Here is a 24952-nt window from a genome sequence, read left to right as displayed (position 1 = left end):
GGCGGGAACCGCTTGGCGGGCGGCGACCGCCGACCGCCGCGGTCAGAATGACCGCCTCAGTCTCATTTATTAGATGAGAGGAGTTCATGTGTTCCCTTCCATGGCAGCTGACACCTGTGTGCTCTCACCCTGCACAGTAGATCAGCTGGGTGCAATATAGTTTCATGCAGGGTACTATGCACATGGCTTTTGCCATTTCCCAATGTGTAGATACTTCCCATGGCCCACACCTGCCCTCTCTCTCAGTTGAATTATTTCTCCTCTGACACACCCATTCTGTTCCAAGGATTTACAATCTAGATTAGTGTACATGAGCCATAGTGAGACCGAGTAGCGACATGGTGCAAGTTGGCCTGCATTTTCAAAATCAGGAGGTGCAGGGTAGCAGTGTGCATGCGTGATGTATTGTTCCAGTCCATGTATTTTGCTTTGTATTCTGGGAGTTGTAGTTGTGGTGAGTGATGTTGTCTATTCCACTGCAAGAGGCAGGATACATAGAATGGTAAACATGGACTGTTGCAGCACTTCACATTGAAGGGAGTAAGGTGACGTAGCTGTGCAAATTGTGAATGGTCAGTGCGAATTACATTTATTTGATGTTTAACCATAGATGAGCCAGCATCCTACTATTTGGCCTGCAGACAGTGAGTTAGATTGCTGGGACATCACTGCCTGCACCTTACAACATTAAATAGTTGCTACATTGCCCCTTGCTGCTAATTACCATGTGGTCCTTCCTATTGACCATAGGTCACAGTGTCCTGTTCCGGGACTCCTGTCACCAACTCCTCGGAGATGTCAGCTGACACGATCTCCTCCAACTCATACAGCTGCTCCTGTCTTCAATGCTGTCTCGCAGTTGCTAGCCACTTTCTTCGTCTTGTGCTTGGAATCATGCCAGTGCGTCTTACAATCGATCACTGTCCGTTTGACTTCTTCCACACTGTTGACCTTGTCCACAAGGGACTGCTGTATTGCCTGATACCTCCCTAATGGCAGTTTTGAGGTGAGAATAGCTGTTGTTGATGCTCTGTTAACTAAGTGATCAGGATGTTATTCTCCTCCTCATTAAACTTGCACTTCCTCTTCCCTTTCCCCTGGGAGTCTGTCTGGACATCCTGGCTGGTACTCGGGCTGCTGGGCTTGTCCTGGGGTATGTGGTCTCCTCTGTTCTCCATGGCTGCTTCTGGAGTGTGTTCTTTTTTTGTGCCAGTGAAGCATTTTTTTTAACTCCTTTTGATGCTTTCGCCAGTCAAAAGTGTTGCAAGGAAATCTTGCGTTAACTTATGTGCCGCTATTTAGCCTAGTGTCACTTTTGCAGCAGTAGGGTCAGTTTTCCTTCCAATGTGGCACACAGGTTAGAGTTACTTTTTTTGATGCAGCCAGGATCCTAACACCATGGTGCGCGGCACTGTAAATACGGCCCAAGCATGGCATCAGAATCTGTCATACCTAGGCGTTAAAAATATTGACGCATCACTACGTTGCGGCAGCGATGCCTCATTTCTTCTAAATGAGGCCCTTAGTTGGGTCTGACAAGCCTCATACAATATTGTCTCTGTCCAGTCTCAATAATGGAAATGCGGTCCCATTACTGATAAAAAGTAATGTACGGTACGGTAAAACGTAATGTTCTGTTGTTGTGGGGTTTTTGCTTATCCATGCATATATTCAGAAATGAGCTGGAGCGAGAAATACATCTTTGGCTAACATGAGGTCATTTCTGAGAAGGATACACAGTGCCATGACAAACAACAGCTGCCTCCAGGCGAATAATTACCTACTGTACACAAAATTCTCGAAATGATTGTCCAAGATGATAGATTCCGGGCATATGTCTAGGGCTAACTGAATATTATAAAATACCTTAGCGTACTGTACATAAACAAACACATACATTTTCTTTGCCTATCTCATTACAAGTCTCTCGATGCCATGTTTAAAGGAAGAATTTGATGGTGAATACGGCCAGTCAACTTTCAATTTCATATAACCTAGTATATAGATGCAGATGCTCCCATATTTTCTCTCTGCTTAAAATTAGCAGAAAGGGGCAGCTAATACCAGGTGGTAATTTTCGATGGATCTTGGAAATTACAGGTCCTTGGTATATATAGGCTGCTCTTATGGGGCTTGTTTTGATTATGTGCCACCATCCAATTAGAATGGTTCTAACTCATGGCCTATTGGTTTAATACGTCCGTGTATTAGAACCGTCCTGAACGACTGTAAGTAGCTATTCAGAATTTCTCTGGCCATCTCAGACCTCTTAGGCCCGCTTTTTTGTGGTCCAGCAAGACAGGGGCAAACACAGGCTATATTCTGTGTTCCAGTAAAAAAATCTCACATATTTCAAAGTTCATACACTGAGATGTGATTTCGGTGGATTCTCCTGCAAATGTAATGAACTAAAAAAACAGAGTCAGAGTTAACATGATTTGCTTTAATTGAATCAACCCACCATTTTCTAATGGTTAGCAGTAATTCTTGTAATTGGACAGAGGAAGAAATATGGGAGAAAAGGGTTGTTCGTGTTTCCTTATATGAAAAAAAGAAAAACAGCTAACAGGAACCGAAAGTTTATTTTTCATGTTACTCTCTTCCAACGTGTCTCGAATCCTCTTCTTATGCGTACATCTTCCAATCATTTTTTCTGACTCAGTGTACTTCAACAGAATCTTACACTTGCGTGCCTGGTCACTGGGAGCGAGGGAAGGAGGACTCTAACGACGTCAGTGACATTGCTTCCTGTTCATGCCTCACAGGACAAAAAAGTTAAACTCCTAATGCATACTTAAGCCTTAACTACATCTCATTTGAAGTAATCAAATGATAATTAGCAGGGAAGCTTCAAAAAGGTCAAATCTTCAATTAGAATGCGTAGGTACTGATCAAGGTACACTGTTATTACAGTGGCCAGAAAGAGGATTTGTTTCTTCGTTTTTTAAATACGATTTAAAAAATCTCCATAACACTGTTGAGGCTTGGAGTAGTAAGTAAGACACTGCTTGATGCAAATGCCGTTTAAACCCATATTATAAAAGAAGAATTGGGTAAAAGATAATGTGTGAGAACAATATTGTGCATGTTTATTAAATTGCATTTTGTTGAATGATGATGTGTTTTTGTGCTGTACCATTGCATTTTGTTATTGTTTTGTTGTGCTTTGGTTGTGTTGCCCTCTGTTTGGACTGATTTGCAAAGTTATGTTTTTGTTTTGTTGTTGTTTTAGTTTAAGTTCTGCTATTGCGTTGTGTTCTGCTCCGCCTACTGAGCGCCAGAAGATTAAAAATGCAATTTTGCATTTGCTGAACAGCAGCTCCATAGGAATTGCAATTTAGGAAATGCAAAATAATATGTATGTAATTACCAATTTCCTAGTAGTAATTCCTATAACATAGGAATCACTAACAAGAAATCACAATTAGGAAATCCTATTGCATTTGTTCCAATGGGTTAGTTTTACATTTCCCAAATAGTGATATCCTATTTAGGAAATGCAAAACCAAGATGGCTATGGGCAATAGGTCCCCATGATTCACCCCACAAATAGAGGCAAACCCAAGGATGGCTATGAGCAATAGGACCCCATGATGCACCCCAAAAATAGGGGTCCACATGTAGAGCACACATATGCTCTAGGGGCATGTGTGTCTCCTATTCCACTTTGTTAGACCTGACAGCCTTAGGGTGGTCATCCCCAACTTTTTTTTCCTGCATCACTCCACTTTTCTGACACTGTTTTTGCTGGTTTTATGACTTTGCTCACTTTACCACTGCTAACCAGTGCTAAAGTGCATATGCTTTATCTCTTAAACATGGTAACATTGTTTCATTCCAAATTAGCATATTTAATTTACTTGTAAGTTCCTAGTACAGTGCACTACATGTGCCCAGGGCCTGTAAATTAAATGCTACTAGTGGGCCTGTAGCACTGACTGTGCCACACACATAAGTAGCCCCTTAACTGTGTCTCAGGCCTGCCATTGCAAGGCCTGCATGTGCAGTTTCACTGCACCTTCTACTTGGCATTTAAAAGTACTTGCCAAACCTTACACTCCCTTTTTCTACATGTAAGTCATCCTAAGGTAGGCCCTAGGTAACCCATAGGGCAGGGTACTATGTAGGTAAAGGGCAGGACATGTGCATGTGTGGTTTATATGTTCTGGTAGTGTAAAACGCCTAAAGTAGTTTTCCACTACTGTGAGGCCTGCTCCTTTCATAGGCTAGCATTAGGGCTACCCTTTATATACCGTTTGAGTGGTAGATTCTGATCTGAAAGGGGTAACCAGGTCATATTTAGTACGACCAGAATGGTAATATAAAAGCCTGCTTATTGGTGAAGTTGGATTTAATATTACTATTCTAGAAATTCCACTTTTAGAAAGTGAGCACTTCTCTGCACTTGTATATCCATCTCTGCCTTACAACCTGTTTCCAATCCACGTCTGGCTGGGCTGGATAACAGCTCCCTTGTGCATTTCACCCAGACCCCCACAAACACACAATATTTAGTCACACTTGCATACTGAATGGGTCTTCCTGGGCTGAGCGAGTGGGGGGACCTGACATTTACATTTCAAAGGCTAGTGGTCTGCCGTCACATGATGGACTGCCAAACCCCCTACTGGGACCCTGGCAGAGGGGGAACTTGGCACTTCAAAACCACTCTTTGAATTCACCCCCACTTCAAAGGATTTTTTTGGATATATAAACTGGTCTCTGACCCCACCAAAGAAGACATTTCTGGACCTGAACCTGCAAGCTGTCAAGAGAAACCACCTGTCTGCCCAAAGGACTCATCTGGACTGCTTTGCTGTGACGGACTGCTACCTTGCTTTTGCCCTGCTGCCCTTCTGCCCTCTGACTTTGCTGAGAAGTGCTCTCCAAGGGCATGGATTGAGCTTGCCTCCTGTTTCCTGATGTCTCAGGGCCAAAAATACTACACCTCTTGAGGAAATTCCTTGTGTGCCAAAAATCGACGTATAGCCTGCTGGAAACACTGCACAGCTGTGTAGCTTCTTGAGTGAAGAATCGACATAGCGCCTGCCTTGCAACTGATGCTTCGCTGCACAGCCCTACCGAAACAAAGCACAGCCGAATCGGAACTACACAGCCCGATTTCCCAAATGAAGAATCAACGCAGTGCCTGTCGTGCAAGACAAAATTTGACGCATTGCCATGCCAGATTGATACAACGCCTGTGACTTCATCCCGCACACCCAGGATTTCCCCCATCATTCTTGGGTGTCAAAAAGAATCCTATATTGCAGTTAGGATCCAAGACTGCACACCGAGAACCAACGCAAAGCCCTTGCAGCGTGGAAAGAAATGACGCATCGTCTGTGCCACGTCGGAAAATCCAATGCACACCTTATTTTTCCCCGCATCTCCTCCTCTGCTGTCTCCATGTGTGTAACTTTTTAAGCTAACCAGGTACTTTGTGAAACCAAGAGATCATTGTTGATTTCTAAGATTCAAGACTCTTTTTAAACCTGGAAAGTTGATATTTTGAATTGTGCATATTGAATCTTCATTGTTTTGACCTTAATTTAACCAGATAAATATCTTATATTTTTCTAAACCTGTGGGGTGTATTTTTTGGTGGTTTCACTGTGTTACTGTATGACTAATTGCACAAATACTTTACACATTGCCTTCTAAGTTAAGCCTGACTGCTCATTGCCAAGCTACCAGAGGGTGGCTACAGGATCATTTGGATTGTGTGTGACTTATCCTGACTAGGATTGTGGTCCCTACTTGGACAAGGGTGTATACCTCTGCCACCTAGAGACCCCCTTTCTAACACACTTTAAAAAAAAGTATCTTTGGTTGTTTTTTTTTTTCAACTGCTCATTGTTACCATCAACTTAGAGTTGATGGTAACTGCATTTCTTAAATGCCATTTGCATTTAGGAAATGCTTTGTACAGGTACTTTGGAAATCAGCAATAGAAAATCCCTGTTTGCGATTTCCTATTTGGGAATCACTAATGTGATTTCTACTGGGTAGAAATCCCCTTTTTACGATTTCATATAGACCCCTGAAATAGTGATTGGGGCCGTTAAGAAAGGCTAAAGGCTTTGTACATTTGGACCTAAGGAGTTTAGAGCTATCAACAAATTCTGCTACACTTCCAGCCAAAGCAGCACATTCCTATGAAATTCCCATAAGAAGTAAGCAGTTATTACTCAATAAAGCAATAAAATACTGAGCTACAACTTTTTTAATATATGAGACGCCAGTCAGCCCCCCAAAAAACTAAGCTAATATAGGCAATATCATGTAAAAAAAAGCTCAGGAAGAGCTAAACTAACACTGTTGCTGATACAGTTTTGGGCTCAATGGTATCTTAAGTAATTGAAGATTTGGAGCAGTGTTAATTTAGTGCCTTAGAAAATGTTTGTTGCAGGAATTATCAAGGCATGTGCTGCCTTTGGCTGAAAATGTAGTAACATTTGTTAACATATATTAACATATTTAATGTAAACAACCAAAAATAATACAATAACACACATTATGCCGCATAACAAGACAATTAAATCATAATAGAGCACAACCTAATTAAACAATCAAAACAGAAAGCAACTGTGGGAAAATGCTTCTTTTTTCATGATTACCACCATTTGTTTGGACTGATGCTGATGTATTTTATTTACCCTGTTGTTAGAACTGGCATCCTTAGGGTGGTTGTAACCCATAATGTTTGCCTTTTTACCTCCTGTTTTTACTGTATCTTTTTATTCGTCTGAGGACTCTCATCACTTTACTGCACTGGCCAGTACTTAAATGCATGCACTTCCCCCTTAAATATGGTAACATTTGTTTATACATAATTGGCATCCTTAATTTATATGTAAATTCCTTGTAGAGTTGTATACCATATACCCAGGGCCTGTAACTTAAATGCTACCAGTAGGCCTGCAGCACTTACTGTCCCACCCACTTAAGCTGCACCTTAAACATTTCTCGGGCCTGCCATTGGAGCCTGAAGGCAGTGTCCCACTGCCATGTCGACTTGGCATTTAAAACCCCTTGCCAAGCTTTAAACTCCCCTTTTTATTACATATAATTCATCCCCTAACTTAGACCCTAGGTATCCCATGGGGCAGGGTACTGTGTAAGTAAAAGGCACTACATATACTTTTTAAGTTTTACATGGCACAGTAGTGAACAACTCCCAAATTAGTTTTTAACTACTGTGATGCCTACCCCTCCCATAGTATAACATTTACTATATTTAATAAACCGTAATTCCTAAATCAGGGGTGGTAAGTATGTCATGTTTGGTATCTGTGAACTTGTAATGATAAATCCTCTTTAATGGTAAAGACACATTTCTCATTACGAGGTTGAAAATGCCACTTTTTGAAAGTTGGCTTTTTCCTGCCCTTAGCCCTATGTGCCTGCAGCCTGCCTTAGGTCATATGACTAGGTGTAACTGACAGTTGAGACTTTTGTGACTTCACCCTAGAGAGTCACAAAATAGTATGATTAACAGAGCCTGAATGGATAATTAACGGACTTGATGGTACGGGGTTGTGGAGCTAAGCACAGCCCCACTTACACATGAATGGGCTGGACTCTGCCATCACACAAAAGGCCTAACAACCTTGTATTGTAATTGCAGCCAGTTTGGAGGTGGGGTAGGGGAGGCAGGAAACTCCTGGAACTTCAGAGAATCCTCCTGGAAGCTTCTCCCAACGTCTAGTAGCAGGGAACCAGGGTATAAAAACAGGGCTCTCAGACCCACTCTTCAGTTCACTACTGGACGTGGAGAAGGGCTCTGAGGACTGCCTGCTGCTGTGACCTGCTGTGCAAATGCCAGACTGCTGCTGTACCTGGAAGGATTGATTTGGTGCTTGGAGCCTGCCTTGCACTTTCAGAGGCTAGCCCTGCTGTGAAGCCATGCATCTTTACCTGTACACAATACTTCCAGAAGTGACTCCAAGGGCTAGTTTAGCTGGCCTCATATTCACAGCCACCAGGAAATAACAGCTCCCTCCATTTCGAACCCGTACCAGGACACAGCTCGTGTAATCCCTGGACCCCCAAGAGATCTTTATCCACTCCTGAATCCTTGGTTGTGGTGTTAAATGTGCCCAGATGTCCAATTTCCAAAAGTGAGGACTGACAAAATTTGGCCTAAAAGTGCTCTGAGAACCAGGAGGTGACTGTTACCAAGCTGCTCGCTTATCAGCCCGAGGTGCATTGCAGGCAGATTGATTTAGTGTTCTTCTCTGCAGCAGCAAATACTCTTCAGTGACTCCTCGCAAAAATAGGATCCGACCCCGTGGAACTGTCTTCAGCTACAGGCTTCTGCCTCATCCACTGGAGATTTTTGACTTCCAACGGCTAAGTCCAAAGGTAAAAATCTTCACCACAGCTTCAGTACACCGCTACTCAACGACTTTGCCCCCTCCTCAGAGACTCCTTCAGCCTTGCCTCGCTGAACTTCTACCTTCTCAGAGACTGTTTTTAAAAAAGAATTCTTAGCCTGAAAGTAAACACTGACTGGCCCAATCCACTATGTGCATCTGAACCGCACTCAATTGCACTCACCCTTAACTTTTGACTTTGGCCCGGTCTAGCGCAACCAGATGTTTGCGGTTAGTGCTTTTTATTTTTAAGTGTCATTTTACACTTAAAACTTCACAAATTCATAACTCTGGTTCTACTAATTGGATTTTGATGGTTTTGATGTCAATTCATTTATTAAAATGTTCTCTATTTTTTTAATTAGTTCAGGATTTTTAGTGTTGTGTTTTCACTGTATTGCTGTTTGTGTACTGCATAAATACTTAACACATTGCCTCTAAGTTTAGCCTGACTGCTTTTTGTGCCAAGCTATCCAGGATTAAGCACAGTTAGTGACTTTTTATGGTTCATCCTACAAGGGATTGTGACTGCTGCTTGACCAGATCTCACACCCCAGTCAAAAAACAACACAATTTCTCGTGGAGCCTACAGTGTGGAGGGAGCAGTTTCCTCAGGACTGGTAGTCCACTATAGAGCAGGCAGCAGTGTGTCTTCAAGGAGCCTGTCCCCAGAGGAGCTGAAGGACAGAAAGGAAGAGAGAAAGCTGAAGCTACTGCTTGCAACATTGAATTGGAGCGGGAGCAGGCCCTAGAATGGAGAAATAGCAAGTTGTAGAGGAGAAAAAGCTGGCCATAGGGGAGAGGAAGATGGCCCATGAGCTCATCATGAAAGAGCTGGACATCAGAGCCCTGAGAGAGAGGGCCAGTGACAGCAATGGTGACAGCCTATCTACAGTGTCACCATATGAGCCCAGATTACATATCCCAAAAGATATGGGGGGTCATTACAACCCTGGCGGACGGTGTTAAAGCGGCGGTAAGACCGCAAACATGCCGGCGTTAAAAAAATGGGAATTATGACCGTGGCGGAAACCGCCAACAAAGACAGCCACTTTAACACTCCGACTGCCACGGCGCTACAGACAAACAGCTTGGCGGTCACCGCCAACAGACAGGCGGGAGACAATGTACCGCCCACAGTATCACAACCTACCAATCCGCCACCTTTTCCGGGGCGGATTCACCGCGGATAAAAACACGGCGGAAACAGCCATTTCAAAGGGAAAACGCTCACCTCTACACACCCCACGAGGAAAGACGGCACCATGGACCCGGAACTCCAAATCCTCCTTGCGATAGTCTTCCTGCTCCTATACGACCATCATCAACGCCGGCGGCGAAGACAACGGTGAGTACTGCACCTACGACATAGGGGAGGGGGAAGCAAAAGTCAGACACACACACACGCAACACCCCCACCCCCACCCCGACCCTCACCCACTACAACACACACACCAATGCATATCCAAACATTACAGTAACAACCCCCAACCCCCCTGCAAGAATGCAAAGACAAAAGGAAATGAGTGGAACCATTGTAATATATCAAAATACAGTAACCAAATATATACATATATATATATACACATTCAACAAAATATACATCACGATTAGTAGTGCAGGTAATGCACCAATTATTGTCCGTGGACCACTGGGCCCAAAATGGATGGGCGAGGCCCACATTCGATACCTGATCAAAACGGAGAGAACACTGCTGGGGCATCAGATAGAAATACAACAGGTACCTCAGGGGGAAGGGAAGGGGGGCACCTCAGCCGGGTAAGTGCACCATGCCAGATCCACGAGGGGGCTCCATGCCCATTGATGTAGCCTGGGGAGTGCAAAGCCACAGTCTCTCAAGTCTCTACAGTGGGTGGTTTGCCCACTGTACCATCCTGGGGAGTGCAAAGCCACAGTCTCTCAAGTCTCACAAGTGGGTGGGTTGCCCATAGTACCATCCTGGGGAGTGCAAAGCCACAGTCTCTCAAGTCTCTACAGTGGGTGGTTTGCCCACTGGACCATCCTGGGAGTGCAAAGCCACAGTCTCTCAAGTCTCTACAGTGGGTGGTTTGCCCACTGGACCATCCTGGGAGTGCAAAGCCACAGTCTCTCAAGTCTCTACAGTGGGTGGTTTGCCCACTGGACCATCCTGGGGAGTGCAAAGCCACAGTCTCTCAAGTCTCTACAGTGGGTGGTTTGCCCACTGGACCATCCTGGGGAGTGCAAAGCGACAGTCTCTCAAGTCTCTACAGTGGGTGGGTTGCCCACTGTACCATCCTGGGGAGTGCAAAGCCACAGTATCTCAAGTGGATAACAATCTCCACTGGTTCTGGAGAGGGACTGGTGCCCAGAGTGCTTCATCCTGTTAAGGACAGACGTAGTGGATGCATGTCTCCACTGGTTCTGGAGGGGGACTGGTGCCCAGAGTGCTTCATCTTGTTAAGGACAGACGTAGTGGATGCATGTCTCCACTGGTTCTGGAGGGGGACTGGTGCCCAGAGTGCCTCATCCTGTTAAGGACAGACGTAGTGGATGCATGTCTCCACAGGTTCTGGAGGGGGACTGGTGCCCAGAGTGCATCACTCTCCCCGTGACGGTCCCAGTTGCGTCACTGCCCCTGCCGCTCATGGGCTAGCGGTGCTTGCCATGGCGGTCTTTGCCCTGTTCAGCGGTGCTTGCCCTGGCAGTCTTTGCCCTGGCGGTCTTTGCCCTGTTCAGCGGTGCTTGACATGGCGGTCTTTGCCCTGTTCAGCGTTGCTTGCCCTGTTCAGCGGTGCTTGACATGGCGGTCTTTGCCCTGTTCAGCGGTGCTTGCCCTGTTCAGCGGTGCTTGAGTTTGCAGTTACTGACCTGTTCAGCAGTGCTTGAGTTTGCAGTTTCTGACCTGTTCAGCAGTGCTTGCCATGGCGGTCCTTCATTGCCCAGCTGGGCTGGGGCTGGCGGTCCGTCATTGGGCAGCTGGGCTGTGGCTGCCGGGGCCCTCCTGGGCAGCTGGGCTGTGGCTGGCGGTGGCCTCCTGGCCACTGATGATCGGGCTGCCCTTCTGGGGACTGACTCTGGCGGTGGCCTCCTGGCCAGTGACGATCGGGCTGCCCTCCTGGGCACTGACTCTGGCGGTGGCCTCCTGGCCACTGATGATCGGGCTGCCCTCCTGGGGCACTGACTCTGGCGGTGGCCTCCTGGCCAGTGACGATCGGGCTGCCCTCCTGGGCACTGACTCTGGCGGTGGCCTCCTGGCCACTGACAATGGGGCTGCCCTCCTGGGCACTGACTCTGGCGGTGGACTCCTGGCCACTGACGATGGGGATGCCCTCCTGGGCACTGACTCTGGCGGTGGCCTCCTGGCCAGTGATGATGGGGCTGGCGGTGGCCTCCTGGGCAGCGGGGATGATGGCGGTCTTCTCCGCCGTGCTGCTCCTCCCAGACATTGGCGATTTCTTCTGCCCCTTCTCCACCTTGGGAGCGGCTTTGATGGCTGGAGTCTTCCCCCACTCCCACTGGGCACTGTCCAACTTCTGGTGCTTCACAGGGGGGGGGGGACTGGCTGTGCTGTGGCTCCGTGTCACACTGGCTGCCCTGGTGCTCTTTGCACTCCACATACCTGTAACAACAGGCACCACTAGTCCCGGAGATTTTTTGGCTGAGGTGCTAGTACGGGACCTATGAATTGGAGGGGGGGTGGGTAAGAGGTCAAGCTTGGTCATGAAAAGTTTCTTAGGAACACTGGGACGGGTAGCTGGAGGGGGTCTGGGAGTGGAGGAAGAGGAGGTGGTTGTAGGTGGTGTAACTTTTGTGGGTTTGGGTGCAGGTGCATGCGCTGGAGGCTGTCGTGAGGTGGATGTATGTTGGGTGGGTGTGTGCCTGCGTTTGTGTACTTTGGGAGGGGGCGTCACAGACACACTGGGAGAGGACACAGGGGACGTGTAAATGGTAGTGGGGGTGGTGAGTGCAGGTGAGCGGGTGTGGTGGTGGGTGTGCTGGTGCGGGACCTAGTGGCTGTAGTGGTAGTGCATGCAGGTGAGAGTGTAGACGAGACTGGGAGGGAGGAGGGAGACGACGAGGAGGGGGACAAGTGGAGGCAGTGGATGTTGCTGTGTCTGTATGTGTGTGATGCCTGCGTGGGTGCCTGTGGGATGTGTGGTGTTTATGTTTGCCTGAGCTTCCCTTGTGTGTTGACGTGTGTGCATGCTGGTCTGATGGTGTGCTTGGGATAGGCTGGGGTACAGGGGATTGGGTCTGGGTGGAGGAAGTTGGAGGGGGAGGCTAGACACAGGGTCAATGGCTGCTATCAGTGCTGAGGCCAGAGTTTGCAGGGTTCGATGAAGGGCAGCCTGACCAGAATAAATGCCCTCCAGGAATGCATTTTTGTGTTGCAATTCTCTTTCTACACCCGGAATGGCATTCAAAATGGTAGACTGCCCAACAGTGAGGGACCTGAGGAGGTCAATGGCCTCCTCACTGTGGGCAGCAGAGGTGACAGGGGCAGGGGCTGAGCTGCCTGGGACGAAGGTGATGCCCACCCTCCTGGGTGAGAGGGCACGGGGCGAAGGCTGAGGGGCTGCTGGGAGGGCGGTGCTGGTAGTGTGGGTGGCGGCTGTACCTGTAGAAGTGGGGGGCGCAGATTTTGCCGCCACCACAAGGGAGCTCCCATCGGAGGACGAGTCCGTCGCTGGTTGCTGATCCTGTCCCCGCCGTGAAGCTCCCCTCGCCCTCCGTCCCACTGGTGTATTCAGAGTCCGTGGTGTGGCCCTCCATGGCCATGTGGGATGCAGCTCCCTCATGCTCCGGTGCCACTGTACCTCCGCCTGATGATGCTGATGCACACAAGAACAGGGAGACCACAAAAAGGGGGGGCGACAGAAGAAAGACAGGTTGAGTGCATGGCTTACCGCTACCGTTGGCGGACAATACAGACACAGCAGCCCCCTGCACCACGCCGCGCTGTTGGGCTCTACAGATGCAGTACCTGGGATAGTGCCTACATGGCTATGGTCGACATCTGCACACATAGATGACACAGGGGCATGTATACCTGTACTTGGCATTCTACAGAGGTGGGGTGGAGTGCCACATGGCCTGCATTACGGAGGGGCCTAGCCTACGGAACTCGCCCTGGCCTAGGGGAACCCACAGCCCTTCTCCCCACCCAGACACCTTCACTGCGCGCAAAGTCTGCAGAATGATGTTGTATTCACCCCCTTGTGTCTGCTGTGATGCCCTCAAGCGACCATCCAACTCAGGGTGAGCCACCGCCAGGATTCTGAACATCAGGGGGGTCATGGTTCGACGGGCACCCCTCCCACATTGGGAGGCCATCCCCAGCTGAGCCTCCGCCGTCTTCTTGCTCCAGCGGCGAATGTCCTCCCATCTTTTACGGCAGTGGGTGCTCCGTCTCTGGTGGACCCCCAGGGTCCGGACGTCCTTGGCGATGGCACGCCAAATATCCTTCTTCTGGTGGGCGCTGACCTACATGAAATGTACAGGCGAAGAAGAGAAGTCATTAGCAACTGCACCGTCGAAGTGAGTGGCCCACATCCCACATCCCTAGCCTTGCCATGTGGCACATGCATTCACAGTCCTTCATGCACGCAGAACTGTGGCCCCTTCCTTCTTACAACCAGCCCTCTACACTCATGCATAGCCCATACAATGTGCTCCCTGTGTACTTACCTGTTGGTCTGGAGGACCGTAGAGTAGCGTGTACTGGGGGAGGACCCCGTCCACGAGCTTCTCCAACTCCGCCATTTCAGGGCCCCACATGGCTTCATTTTCAACTGCGTCATACTTACCTAGGCCTAGACTCAACACACATACAGGCAACTTTTTGAATTACGTTTCGTGTTCTGTGTAGACTGTGGGTACATACCTCTGAGTTGTTTGACTCTGTGGTCGCTGTTGTCCTTCCTAGGCACCGTCCGCTGGGACATGTCAGGAGATAGCGGAATCCTCCGGTGTACTGACCGGTGGTGGACCTGTTGACAATGGAGGAGCAACATTTAATCATCACCTACAGGTTTGACTGTGCCACAATCCAGGAACTGTGTACCCAGTTGGAGCCTGACCTGATGTCAGCAATCCGCCATCCCACAGGGATCCCCCCTCAAGTGCAGGTGCTATCAGTGCTCCATTTCCTTGCAAGTGGGTCATTTCACACAACAGTGGCCATGGCATCAGGGATGTCCCAGCCTATGTTTTCCAACGTGTTGTCCAGAGTGTTGTCTGCCCTGCTGAAACACATGCAGAGCTACATCGATTTCCCTCAGGTGGAGGATTTGCCTACAGTGAAAGGTGACTTCTATGCCCTTGGACATATCCCTAACATCATAGGTGCCATTGATGGAACCCATGTAGCTCTGGTCCCCCCCCACAGGAGTGAACAGGTGTACAGGAACCGGAAGAGTTATCATTTGATGAATGTACAGATGGTATGTTTGGCAGACCAGTACATCTTCCAGGTAAATGCTATGTTCCCTGGCTCCGTGCATGAATCCTACATCCTGCAGAATAGCAGCATCCCTTATGTGATGGGTCAACTCCAGAGGCACCGGGTGTGGTTATTAGGGGACTCTGGTTACCCCAACCTGTCATGGCTACTGACCCCAGTGAGGAATCCCAGGGCAGAGGAACGCTACAATGAGGCCCATGGGCGGACTAGGAGGGTGATCGAACGCACCTTCAGCCTCCTGAAGGCCAGGTTCAGGTGTTTCCATATGACAGGTGGTTCCCTATTCTATTCACCAATGAAGGTGTGCCAGATCATCGTGGCCTGCTGGATGCTTCACAATATGGCTTTGCGACGACAGGTGCCTTTTCTGCAGGAGGATGGTACAGATGACGGTGTTGTGGCAGCTGTGAAGCCTGTGGACAGTGATGAGGAGGAAGCAGAGGAAGAAGACATTGACAACAGGGACTCAGTTATCCAGCAATATTTCCATTGACACACAGGTGAGAACACATTCCTGCCTACTACAAGTACTTTAACACTTCTACCTCTATCCTGTCTGTCGATTTCAACCAGTATATGGTAACTGAGTTGTACATTTCCATTACGGTTTCACAGGTGTGGTTACAAACGTGTCATCAGCTTAGATTCCTCATGGACTTGAGATGTGTGACATAGGTATGTTGACATTACATTTGAGAACGGATTTTGTCACTGTCATTGCTAATACACATTTTCAAAATCACAGACTGACTCCAGATTGTTTTGTGCTTCAAGGGTGTTTATTGCAGTGCTAAATATTGGAGGGGGGTGGTAAAATGGTGATGGGTGATGGTGGAGGAATGTCCGTGGCAGAGTCCGGTCTATTAGTCTCACAGGTGCACTGCCCATATGGGCATAGGAAGTGGAGCTGGGGCAGTTCCAATATGGACAGGGTTACAAAGTGGGATGACAATCAGGGTGGTCTCATTTCTTGGCGGGGGTCTTGGCATTGTGCTCTGTCCTGTTCCTGGATCTCAGGGACCGCTTGCGTCTGCAGGGGGTGGGGTGCTGGTGTGGTGGTCCTGTGGCGGTGCCTCCTGTCCACTAGCGCCGGCGGAGGTGGTGGGCAGTTCTTCATCCATGCTAGTGTCAGGGGTCCCTTGGAGTGCCACGGTGTCCCTCCTGGTGTTAAGTATCTCCTTCAGCACCCCTACGATGGTACCCAGGGCGGTGCTGATGGTTCTGAGTTCCTCCCTGAAGCCCAAATACTGTTCCTCCTGCAGGCGCTGGGTCTCCTGAAACTTGGCCAGTACAGTTGCCATCCTCTCCTGGGAGTGGTGATATGCTCCCATGATGGAGGAGAGGGCCTCGTAGAGAGTGGGTTCCCTAGGCCTGTCCGCCCCCTGTCGCACAGCAGCCCTCCTAGTTCGCCTGTGTTCCTGGGCCTCCGTCCCCTGGACCGTGTGCCCACTACCACTGCCCCCAGGTCCCTGTTGTTGTTGGGGTGGTGGGTTATCCTGGGTACCCTGTAGTGGTGGACACACAGCTGATTGACGTATCCTGGGTACGGAGGTATGGGCCCGCTGGGTGGGTGCTGTGCTGGTGTTACCGGAGGGTGGAAGGTCTGTGGTGGCCTGTGACTGGGTGTGGAGAACCGACTGTCCCGAGGCCCACGATGGTCCGGGCTGGTCATCTGGATCCAGCTGGACAGAGCTGCTGTCATCACTGTTGCCCTCTTCCGTGGGTGGGGTAGAGATGTCTGGACCCTCCTGTCTGGTGACGTTGGGTAGTGGTCCTACAGGGGTATAAAAGCATGATTATTGCATCGGTGTGTGTCATGGTGTGCAATGGGTGGGTGACCGTGTACCCCAGTGCTAGCATTCCTGTGTGGGGGCTTGTGTGATGATGGTTGAGGGGGGGTGTTATGGGTATGTGCAGTGGGCATGCTTTAGTGATGGGTGTCCATGCTTTGTTGTGTCATGCAGGGCTTGGTGTTGGGATGGGTGGTTTGTGTTAGTAGTACATATGTGAGGAGTTGGAGTGATAGGGGAGGGGGTGAGGGTGGTGGTCTGTGATTGCATGAAGGTAGGGTGGGGGATATGATAGTTAAGATTTAACTTACCAGAGCCATTCCTCCACCGACTCCTCCGAGGCCCTCAGGATGCATAATAGTCAAGACCTGCTCCTCCCATGTTGTTAGTTGTGGGGGAGGAGGTGGGGGTCCGCCGCCAGTCCGCTGTACCGCAATGTTGTGCCTGGAGACCACGGAACGCACCTTCCCACTGTAGGTCGTTCCACCTCTTCCTGATGTCGTCCCGATTTCTTGGGTGCTGTCCCACTGCGTTCACCCTGTCGACTATTCTTCGCCATAGCTCCATCTTCCTAGCTATGGAGGTGTGCTGCACCTGTGCTCCAAATAGCTGTGGCTCTACCCGTACGATTTCCACCACAATGACCCTGAGCTCCTCCTCCGGGGTGTCTTTGCCGTGCCATGGGGTGGTGTAGGTGATGTGTGGGGTGGTGTATGTGGTGATGAGTGTGGTGATATGTAGTGGTGTATGGTGTTTTGTGCGTGGAAGTAGTGTGGGTGATGGTGTTGTGTGCCTCTGTATGGTGGGGTTGTCTATGCTGTGCTGTCTCTCTGGCCTTCAGTCGTGAATTTTGGTTGTTTTGGTCGTAAGGGTTTGTGGGTGATGTGGGTGTGTGTTTTATATAGTATTGAGTGTGTGGGAGTGGTGTGTGTATGTGTATCAGGTGTGTGGATTTCGAATTGTCCAATGTGGCGGTGTTTTGGAGATGTGTGTGTATTTTGAGCGCGGCGGTGTGTACTGCCAATGGAATACCGCGGTTGAAAGACCGCTGCGTGGATTCGTGGGTCGTGATATCATGGGCGTGTTTCTGTTGGCGTGACGGTGGAGGATTTGTTTTCGCCAGTTTATCACTGACCTTTGGTGTGGCGGACTTGTGTGGGTGTCTGAATTTTGGCAGATTCCGAGCTGTGGGTCATAATAGCTGTGGCGGAATTCCGCGGCGGTGTGTTGGCGGTCTTCTGCACGGCGGTAAGCGGCTTTTACCGCCAATGTTGTAATGACCCCCATGGTGCCCAGTTATGGAATGAGGGATGATGTAGATAAATGGTTGAAATCCTATGAAGTGGCTTTAAAAGTGCACAGGGCCCAGAGGAGTTCTGGTGGTCCATGCTCATAGTGATGAGGGACACACCCCTTACTTCCCAGAAGACCAGTTTAGTTAGTAAGCTGGATGGATACCTGAGACGTATAGGCAACGGGTCAGGGCTAATCACAAACCCTCTACACAAACATGGGTGGATTTCTTGGACTGTGCTGGTTGGGCACTAAAGAACTGGGTGAAAGGCAGCAAGGTTGGTGATTTTGAAGGGTTGTACAACTTATTTTTGAGGAACACTTTCTTGGTAATTGTTTACAGAGCTTTATGAACACTTGGTGTATAGCAAGCTGACTGATTCCAGGAAGCTTGCTGAGGAGGCCAGTATCTGGGTCAGCACCAGAGTGTCCAAGAAGGTATCTGGTGGGGATTCCCAAAAGGGTGGTCAGGGGTCCCAACAGAAGAAAGAGGGGGGAGATAGAAATAAGGAGTTCTCCAAAGGCCCCTAAGACAACTCACAGGGGAAAGGGTTTGGTTCTCATTCCCAATCTGGCCACCATAAGCAAAGCTAGCCTGAAAAAGGTCAGCATCCCATTGCTTCTAAGTGCTATGAGTGTGGTGAGTATGGAAACTAGAAGGAAGGCCCCAAGTGTCAAAAAAGAGCACACCCTCCCACTGGGGGTACGTACCGAGGGGTACAGTGTAGTGGCTTTTTTTTCTAATACGCTCAAGCTTTATTCGGTCACCATCAATAGGCAAGGTATTGAGGCTCAGTGTCAACTGGTGTTCCCAGGGCAGGTGATTCCCAATGCATTCCACCATGTTTTGGTGGCTGACAACAGAGAGGGACAATATCCCGTGGTCCTTATGCCATGTGAGTGTGAGGGGGTGTTCAGGACTTCTGAAGGTTGCTGTGAACCCTGCCTTGCCTGTGGATTGTTTTTTGGGTAATGACCTTGAGTCTACTATCTGAAACGAAGTGGAACTCAAGGCTCATATGGAGATGTTGGACTTACCTGATGGGATCTCTGCTACCATAAGGTCCATGGCTGCCCAGGAGGGCAATTAGAAAGGGCTGGAGCCTGGAATAATGGCCCAACAAGCTGCTAAGATGGGGAAAGGCAGAGGGCATGACACACCAGTCCCTGAGTATACCCCCAGTGAGATGGACGGGCACCTGTGGTGGCCATCTCACATTCCACTGAATAGGGCACTGCTTCCCTTGGTGGTCCGTCTACACCTGGTAATTGGCATGTAGAAGGAGGACCCACTAAGGAGGGGTTCTGTAGTGCACAGAGGGAGTGCCTACTCCTTGAGGGCATGAGGAAACAGACCGAAACCCTAGCAGCCAGAAATGTCTCTGGCAGCTATCACCTTTATTGGGAGGACAATCTCCTTTACAGTGAGCTTAAGGTTCCTGTGCTTGGGACAACAAGGACCTTGGTGGTCCCCCGATGCTACAGGGTGTTCCTACTAGAGCTGGCTCAAGAAAGTCCCCTGGCAGGACACTTGGGTCAAGACAAGACCTTTGCAAGGCTTGTCCCCCACTTTTATTGGCCGAACATCAGGACGTCCTCAGAGGCATTCTGTAGGTCCTGTGTGACCTGCCAGGCCAGTGGAAAGAGAGGACAGAAGCTGAAAGCTCCCCCTTATTCCCTTACCTGTCATTAACACCCCTTTGAGAGGATGGGCACCAACATTGTTGGGCCTGTGGATCCCCAGACTGCTTCAAGCAATAGGTTTAGGTGGATCCTGCCACTTTGGTGTGCCAAAAGCCCTGATGGGGATTTTTACCTGAGTGGGTTTTCACAAGGAAGTGGTGTCTAGCAGGGGATATATGCAGTCCTCGTGGAAAGACAGTGGCATTACTTACAAGTTCTCCACCCCTTACCACCCCCAAACCAATGGGCTTGTTGAGAGACTCAACAAGACCCTGATAGGCATGATCAGAATTCTGACTGAGGGCCTCATGAAAAAGAGGGATATGCTCCTGCCTTGTCTGTTGTTTTCCTGCCTGCTCTGTGCCAAGCTACCAGAGTATGAGCACAGGTTAACTTAAAGCGTGTATCTGACTTACCTTGACTAGAGTGGTGATTCCTGCTTGTATAGTGTGCATACTCTGACAACCAGAAACCCCATTTCTAACAGCTGTGCACTGTAACCCTGTTAACTATGCCCCAGTGCATATGCTATCACCCCTAAGACATGGGTGAAATTGGTGATTTTCCTAATAGACATATTTACCTTACCTATATGCTTCTAGTTTGTGGTACAAAGTGTATCTAGGACCTATGAGTTAAATGTCATTAGAGGACAGCAGCACACATTGTGCAATCACTATGGGGACGGTGCAAACACATGGCTGCAGGCCTACCACTGTAGCTTGTCTTGCTAGGTTTAAAACTGCAATTTCAACCTGACCCTTTACATTGGCCGAAAACTCTCCTTTTAAATATTAATAGATCACCCTTAAGTAAGCCTTGATGCCCAAGAAGGCTGTTTGCCTGGCATTTAAAAGTGGGACGCGTAAATGTTTAATGTAAAATATGTTCTTGAAATGGCAAGGCCCCAAAAGCTATTTACAATGTAGCAGAGTTAACTGCTCCGTACAAAAGCATTGGAGTGAAATAAAAATACAAATATGTTATCTATGCCTAGACACCAGCTTCAAAGTTCATTCTTGTACTTTGTAAAACATTTATTTCAAGCCCAATTCACTTCTAAAGTTTGATTTGTACTAAAGTTTACAAACAGTAGTTTAAAAACTTTACCTTTTACCTGCTTTAAGCCTCTAGAACTTCCAGCTGTGACCCAGGAGCTGAAAAGCCCTTTTGATAAGGAGTGGACTTGCTCCTGAGCTGAGACAACAACTGTGTGTGGACAGTATGACCATCTGGGCAGTGCCCAGAGCCACAATTAACTTCAAAGGGGCCTACCCTGTCAAATAAGATGCAGCTAACACATGGACTTGCACCTTCCTAGTCAATCAGGTACAAATTCCAGTGGGAGAGGAGTTGCCCTTAGAAACTCCAGGGTGAGCACCGGAGCCCTGCATAAGGGAAGAAAGGTTCTACCATGTTGGATTAATGTAAAAAGGAGTACTGTTGTATTGTTTTCTATAGGGAACACAGGAACTGCTGCAAAAGTGGGTAAGATTATCCTTTGGAACGTTTTCCCTATTGGCTAGGGAGGAGCCAGGAGTCACCCTCAATTAGAGGCTAGTGCCAGGTATGGATGTGGTAACCCTGGTGTTAAAAACTAGGTCTCTACTTGCCATAGAAAAATAATACACACTGGGATAGAAAAGTTAGAAAAGTAGAGCTTAATTTAATGAACAAAACATGACCAAAACAACAGAAATCCAATAAGTAGAAGTCCAGATGTGATTTTTTGAAGAATGAACTTAGTTGTAGTGCTAAAAAAAAGCATGGAGTGCCAAAGAGGGCTATCTAGTCACATTAGACCGGTTCAAATCTGAAAAATCAGGCTGACAACGATGGAGCATGGGTTGGATACAGGGATCAATCTTGTCCCAGTGAAAAAGTACCTTTTTGCGTCATCGATGAGGCCCTTGCCTCGAGCGAAGGAGGTGGTGCATTGGTGTCGGTCCCTCTGCATGTAGGCAATGCATCAGTTCTGAGCCATGCAAATTAAGATGTGATGGCTTTCTCCAATGTAGGTAATATGTAATTGTCGAGCCACACAGCTGGCAGTGCAATGTCCTGGAAGCAGTCATTGTGTCCATAGGAGATGAGTGTTCTGATGGCAAATAGCGTTAATGCGCAGGTTCTGGCAGTTGCAACACTTTATACCCACTTCCAAGGGCTTACAAATGGATTGGCACCACTTGGGAAGGCAAGACTTGCAGCAAGCAAAGTCCAAATGCTGTTGCAGGATGAAGAGAAGTATATGATGTCTCAGAGACTTCAGAATGGGAGGCATGCCAGCAAGTTCTTGAAGTCACTTTGGTTCTGGGGATGTAGAAATGTAGGACCAGTCTTTTTCACTCCCAAACAAGGATGGCAGCAGGCAGCGGGGCAGGCACAGCAGAGCAGGAGTCCAACAAAGTCCAGCAGAGTCCAGTCACCATCACTGCAGTCCTTCTTCCTGGTAAAAAGTCCTCAAGCACAGAAGTGTACTGAAGTGGTGGTGTCCGAGCTCCAGTACTTATACCCAGTTGTGTCTTTGAAGTGGGGGGAACTTCAAAGTGAGGCCTTTGATGCACACAGTCCTTGCCCTTCCTGCCCTGGCTCCAGACTCACTACACTGGGATAAACAACCCTTTGTGTGGAGACAGGCACAGCCTATTCAGGTGTAACTATTAGTTCCTCCCTGCCATCCTGCCTAGGATAGTCCATCAGGATGTTGATGGCCTACCAGTCACACCAAAACTCCCTGTGTGTGTCTGTCTGGTGGGGTTCACAAGGCCCAGCTGTCCACCTCTCCTGATGAGTATTCAGAGACATGCAGAAGGCACAGAATGGTTAAAGTAAGAACATTTCAACTTTCTGAAAATCGTGTTTCAGAATTACAATTTAGAATCCAACTTCATCATAAGTTGTGATTGTAAATTGTGATTCCAGATACACTAAACTTGGGAGTCCCATCTCTTCCCAAATGAAAATTACACTTTTAAAATGAAATAAGTTAATTACAACGTTAACCTATGGGAGCGATAGGTCTTGCAGTAGTTAAAACAAATTAAAGAGTTTCTTACTACCTGAACATGTAATACTAAAAAGTACATGCCCAACCTTTTAACTACACTGCACCCTTCCCTTGGGGCCATCAGTGCCTACCTCAGGGGTGACATATGCATTAAAAAGGAAGGACTTTAGCAAAACAAAAGGATGATGGATGGAGTGCTGAAACTTTTCAAACACTCTTTCTTTTAGCTTTTGTCACCCTAAGTGCGAATTGTATGCTCAGAAAAGGGTTTCGTGCTCACTGCACCACTGGATTCAAGCCAGCCTGAATGATGAGGGGTAATACCGCGAAACGGGTCCCAGGATGCTTGTTTCCAGTCCAGAGAGGACCTGACCTGGCAGTTCGGGCTGGACTGTTGCCATGCGGATTAGGGTCAAGACTTATTTGTACATGGCTGGATCCAAACTGGGGTGGTGTGGTGGGCAAAGAACCAATGGAATAAACACAGATCTTGTGACTGGGGGTACATGTTTGCATTGTTCAGCATTCCATCCATAATCTTTCCTTTTTGGGGGTGGTAAGCGAGCTCCGCTCCACTGGCAGAGCTAGTGGAGTTTCTGGCACTCCGTGCACCTCTTGGAGCAGAGAGTTCACCCAAAAACTCCACTAGCCCCACCAGTGGAGCAGAGTGTATCATGTGCACACCGCAGCCCAGTAAAGAGCTACACATTGCTGGCACAGACTGTCTGCGCTTGCATTGTGGGCTTTAGTGCGCAGTATCATCCCAGCGACGATGGAGCTGGCACCAGCAGCTCCGGATCCAGGAGGATTGAGGATACCAACCAGGCTTCCCTCTGCCAGCAGCCCGGGCCCTGGTACAGGAGGCAGAGGGAGGCAGAGTGCCAGGTTGCTGGCAAAGAGAACCCAGATGAGTCCTCATTTTTTTTATTTTTTTGTTTGTGCACACCGGTGCACAAGAGGCCTGAAACAGCAGCTTTTGCTGCTTACGGCCCTGGACAAAGCCATAGGCAGCGAAAGCTGCCAGTTCAGGCCTCTTGTGCACCAGCCTGTCCAGGACCTTTGTGCACTGGACTGTCCCATGTGCAGCATCCATGGGGCAGGCAGGTGCACGAGAGGACTGAAACGGCAGGTGTCACCACCTACGGCCCTCTCCTGAATGCGGCCGATTCCAGAAGTGCTAAGCAGGGTCAGGCCTAGCTAACCGGACCCGACCCTGCACTCCCACACTCATCCTCCTCGGCCTCTCCGCTGCATTTGACACCATCTCCCACTCCCCCCTCTGCAACAAACTGCACAACGCCGGCATCCAAGACAAAGTCCTGAACTGGATCAGGTCCTTCCTCACCGGAAGAACCAAGAGGGTCAGACTACCATCATTCACGTCAGAACCTAAAGACACCTGCTGCAGAGTGCCCCAAGGATCCTCACTCAGCCCGACACTTTTCAATGTCTTGATGGCCCCACTCGCTAAGATAACCAAATCAACATGAATTAAACATAGTCTCCTATGCCAATGACACCCAACTGATCCTCTCCCTGTCTGAGGACTCTGCTCAAGCCAAGTGGAACTTCCATAACGGGATAAGAGCAGTCACTGCCTGAATGGAGGCTGGCTGCCTCAAGCTCAACTTGGACAAGACAGAGATACTTGTGACTGACTCTACCCCTTCTGCATGGAATGACTCCTGGTGGCCCACCGCTCTGGGTAACGCCTCACCCCCACTGACCATGCATGAACCGGGCATCATCCTGGACTCCTCTCTATCGATGACCCGCCAAGTTACCGCCGTCTCATCATCAAGCTTCCACACCCTCTGTTTCCTGCGGAAGATCTTCAAATGGATTCCCCCTGACACGAGGAAGACAGTCACCCACGCACTGATCAACAGCAAACTGGACTTTGACAATGCACTCTATGCCGCCATCACCAAGAAACTTCAATCAAGACTACAAAGAGTCCAGAATGCAGCAGCCAGACTCATCCTGGACATCCCCCGACACAGCCAAATCTCCTCCCACTTCAGAGATCTACACTGGCTCCCAGTTAACAAGCACATCACTTACAAACTCCTGATCCACACCTTCAAGGCACTGCACAATATAGGACCGGCATACCACAACCACCACTTCATCTTCTACGTACCCAACGGACACCTCCATTCCTCCCAGCTGGTCCTTGCAGCCGTACCCAAGATCCAAAAAAGTACAGCAGAAGGAAGGTCATTCTCCTACCTAGCAGCCAGGACATGGAAAACACAACCCCTCAAGCTCAGGCAGACTGCATCACTGAAGCAGTTCAGAAAGGACCTCAAGACCTTGTCCTTTGAATGAGCATCATGCCTACATCCAGCGCCTC

The sequence above is a fragment of the Pleurodeles waltl genome, chromosome 11 (assembly GCF_031143425.1).
Source record: "Pleurodeles waltl isolate 20211129_DDA chromosome 11, aPleWal1.hap1.20221129, whole genome shotgun sequence".
NCBI classification, from domain to species: Eukaryota; Metazoa; Chordata; class Amphibia; order Caudata; family Salamandridae; genus Pleurodeles; species Pleurodeles waltl.
Note: the sequence above shows the minus strand (reverse complement) of the source record.